Genomic DNA, 4,741 nt, shown 5'->3' with positions numbered 1-4,741 from the left:
CATGGAATAGAAGTTTAAAGTTGCATGAATTGGAAATACTCAAGTCAAGTTGAATTTGTACTTAAAGGTGAGGTCAGCGATTTTAATCCAATGCACTTTTGGTCAAATTCAGTGAATATGTCCTCAGGGTCCACTAGCTGTCTGTTTTGTGTGTGCACTGAAGAAAAGCCCCAGCTCTGTAAATGGGAAAGAAACAAAGGAGCTCGGGCTGAGCCAAACAGCACTATTCCAGCCAATCAGCAAGAGCTGATGCTCATTCACAGTCATGAAGAAGAACGGCAGTGGGAGTGAGAGGGAAGGTAAATCAAGAGTTCAGATATCAACAATCTGTCTCTAGAATCACTGACTCCACCCTTTCAGTACACGACTTGAATATATGTATTTTGTTATATTTGACTACTGTCATTCCTTTCACCTCAAATATACAGTATATATTTTTTCATGTATGCAAAGCCTAATGAAGTATATCCCCCCTGTGAGGAGGAGTCAATTCAAAACTCAGACGTCTTCCAGCTCTACTTATGTGACTGCAGAGAGGAGGACAGAGGACAGTGGACACACAGTGTAACATGATGGACTATAGGACAGGACTGCTGCTCTTAACTATCTGCTGGGCAGGTGAAGATAGTCACTGATCTTTGTCTTTGATGGCTTTTCTTTGTGTCACCACCTTATTTCACATTTTCTATTCTCTTGACAGGTGTTGATGGTCAGACTCTGACAGAATCTGAACCAGTGGTTAAAAGGCCTGGAGAATCACACAGACTGACTTGTACAACATCTGGATTCACATTCAGTGACTACGGCATGCACTGGGTCAGACAGGCTTCTGGAAAAGGACTGGAATGGGTTGCTACAATTTATACCACTAGCATTTACTACTCTCAGTCAGTTCAAGGCCGGTTTACCATCTCCAGAGACAACAGCAGACAGCAGGTGTATCTGCAGATGAACAGTCTGAAGACGGAAGATTCTGCTGTTTATTATTGTGCTCGAGACCCACAGTGACTGGAGCTGGTTGAGCAGCTGTACAAAATCCTACAGCGCTCATTATTTTCAGGCTGATAGCACCAAGTTGATTATGTTTTTTCATATCAATTTTAAACATTGTTTTTTGTTCTATATTCTACTTTACAAATTAATTTGTATCAATCATTTTACATTTTCCCTGCATGATACAAAGTCCTGAAAATGGAGAAATATCAGTATTTCACATTAAACACATAAAAGATCACTTGTTTGTGAAAGGGACAAAAGACAGCATTGAAACATGGACGCTGAAATTAAACTTCAACAAATAAATTGAATTTCTATAAACTGAGACACAATAATGACTGTAAATGATGTGAAATACAAAGAAAGTATTTTGAGAGTGAATAAGTTATGTGTGAAGTTTCTCTCTCTGTTACTCAAAGGAGACACTCAGATCTGCTGTTCTTATCATTGACTGGACACTGGACTGTATTAAAGCTTAATATTATATATGGAGAGTTTTTTCATATTTGATGAGATAATAGAACTATTATCAAAGGATTATTGTTGTGTTTTAACTGCAGATAAGGTCTAAATGAGATGTGTAGAGAATATTAATAATTTGCAATAAATAAAATGTATCTACATCTCTCCATGGGTAAGAATACATCTTTGTCTTTATTTGTTACAGTTTGTTAGTTTTTGTGTGATTGGGACAAAATAAAAATAATGGAACAAAACAACAAAACCTAGAAACAACTCGGCATGATATTTGATTAAGACTGTTCATCTTCACACAGATGAAGGTGAAATGTGTTGACTATTACAACATTTAAATCATACATTTTCTCTGTATGTGTCTTCAAACACCTGTGAAACTATTGACATTATTTTATTCAACTCTGCAAAGCATCAGCATCAGACTTATGTTATCATGCTATTTACATGGCCCTGGCTGCTGCAAATGAATGAATAACTCATCAAAATAATTACAAAAAGTGAGTTTTAATCATTTGAAAACATACCAAACACATTATAAACTTGGCTCATAGAAAGCAACGTTCCTGGTGGTTTCTCCTTTAGTTTACATTTCCATCATCATTGTTATTTCAATGCTGATTTGAATGGACATGTTTTCCATTATGCTTCATGTTAAAATGAACATAAAGAATAATAAGAATGATCCTAATCCTTGTTCACAATTCTACAAGAATTAACATTATGTTTTTAAAATCAAACTGTTATTATTTGGGCATTACTATTTTAAATGAATATCAAAGTTAACAGCTGTTTCATTTCAGTAAATGCTGAGATATTTTCAAAATGTTTGTGTCAAATAAAATAACATTATCCAATGTAAAGCAGAGGTGATTTCCAGGCATGTTTTCACTTTGCAGATATAATGAACAAATTGAAGAGACTTTTCAATTGGCTCCAGTTAGACCAACGTTTACGTTTCATGTGTCTGATTCTATGCAAACTCAGTGAGCTTCCTTGTTGCTCAGCTATAAAAACATCACATCAGTCAGTCAGTTGAGTTCACAGCTCGTCAGTTTCAACATAAACCATGTTGTCTGCAGCTCTGCTGCTGCTGTTGGCAGCTGGATGTGAGTTTCTCTTGATTTATCAAAGTCAGTCGTTCTTCTTGTATAACTTGATGATATTACAACAAATCTTCTTTTTTTAACAGGCTTAAAATGTGAACAGTTGACACAGCCAGCCTCTGTGACTGTGCAGCCAGGTCAACGTCTGACCATCACCTGTCAGGTCTCTTATTCTCTTAGCAGCTACTACACAGCTTGGATCAGACAGCCTGCAGGGAAAGGACTGGAATGGATTGGACATGCCGCTGTTGGCTACACCACATACTACAAAGATTCACTGAAGAACAAGTTCAGTATCAGTTTAGACTCTTCCAGCAAAACAGTGACTCTAACTGGACAGAATGTGCAGCCTGAAGACACTGCTGTGTATTACTGTGCCAGAGAGCCACAATAACACAAACCATCAGTAGACCTGAACAAAAACCTCTCAGTGTCTGAACACTTGTAACATGAAGCCACCAGAGGAGGAGCCCTCACACCACTAATGATTTCAACACCAGATCACTGTCACAGTAAAGAGAAAATATGTTTGAGCAACAAAAAAGTAAAAGGAATATAACATGTATTATAAAATACAATAATAGTTATAATTAATATACAGTGAAGACATTTTCCCAAAAGTGTCTTCTAATGATAACATTATTTTTGTTAAAAACGGCATTTTGGATATTCTGTCCATTTAGAGTCACTGTTTTGCTGCACTGAGGTAATTGCTTAATAAAGCTTAATTAATAAACACAACAAATTATGAAATGTATAAATCATGAACACTTTGTGAGAAAATCATCAGTATAACATAATGAGAAACATTTGTTAATATTTGGTAATTATTAAAATATAAATACAATTCTCACTTTAGGGATATTATAAAACTGATTGTTCTGTTTTCATGTGATGCAGACTGTGCTAAATAATGAAGGACAACAAACTGTCATTTTGTGTTTGTCAACCTTTTGCACAAATTATACTGAAAGATGCTAAAAAGACTCAGTAAACATTCATTCTTCAGATTCACCAAACTGTTACTGATTCAAGTCAAATCCAGTTCCTCACTGTGAGGAGGAGTCAATGCAAAACTCAGACGTCTTCCAGCTCTACTTATGTGACTGCAGAGAGGAGGACAGAGGACAGTGGACACAGAGTGTAACATGATGGACTATAGGACAGGACTGCTGCTCTTAACTATCTGCTGGGCAGGTGAAGATAGTCACTGATTTTTGTCTTTGATGGCTTTTCTTTGTGTCACCACCTTATTTCACATTTTCTATTCTCTTGACAGGTGTTGATGGTCAGACTCTGACAGAATCTGAACCAGTGATTAAAAGGCCTGGAGAATCACACAGACTGACTTGTACAACATCTGGATTCACATTCAGCAGCTATGAAATGAGCTGGATAAGACAGGCTCCTGGAAAAGGACTGGAGTGGGTTGCCTGGATTGATGATGGTAGCGGGAGCTCCAAATTCTACTCTCAGTCAGTTCAAGGCCGGTTTACCATCTCCAGAGACAACAGCAGACAGCAGGTGTATCTGCAGATGAACAGTCTGAAGACTGAAGATTCTGCTGTTTATTATTGTGCTAGAGACTCACAGTGACTGGAGCTGGTTGAGCAGCTGTACAAAATCCTACAATAATACTCACTGTTATTTGGACGGTATAGAGGAAGATTAGTTAGATTATTATAGTATTTATATAATATACTTACTTTCTGTATATATCATTTTTACATGATATGGTTTACTTTACATATATCCTTGAATTATACACATTCATAAAAATTGTTCCTGAAAATTATTAATAAATATTAAACGCAAAAAACAGAATACAGATAACTTGTTCATAAAAGGACCAAAGACAGCATAACAAAAGTAAAACATTTGACTATTTTCATCACATATTGTACTCAACTGCTTCATGAAAAGCATTTGTGACTAAAGACAGCAGTGATCCATAAAGTGGAGGAGAAGTGGAAAGATGACAGCATTTTACTTTATTGTTTACAACTAAAGGAATCATATACGGAGATGAATACTTCATTTAGAACGTTTTTTCATCTTTAGGAGGGTATAATATAAGATGTGGAGAGAATAATGACAGTTTTATAAAATAAAGTTATGTGAATATAAATAAAAATCACCTAATCTGCATATTGGCAGGAGTAAAC

Source organism: Cebidichthys violaceus, unplaced genomic scaffold, assembly GCF_023349555.1.
Source record: "Cebidichthys violaceus isolate CVI_PGR_0920_01 unplaced genomic scaffold, fCebVio1.0.p SCAF_40, whole genome shotgun sequence".
NCBI classification, from domain to species: Eukaryota; Metazoa; Chordata; class Actinopteri; order Perciformes; family Stichaeidae; genus Cebidichthys; species Cebidichthys violaceus.
Note: the sequence above shows the minus strand (reverse complement) of the source record.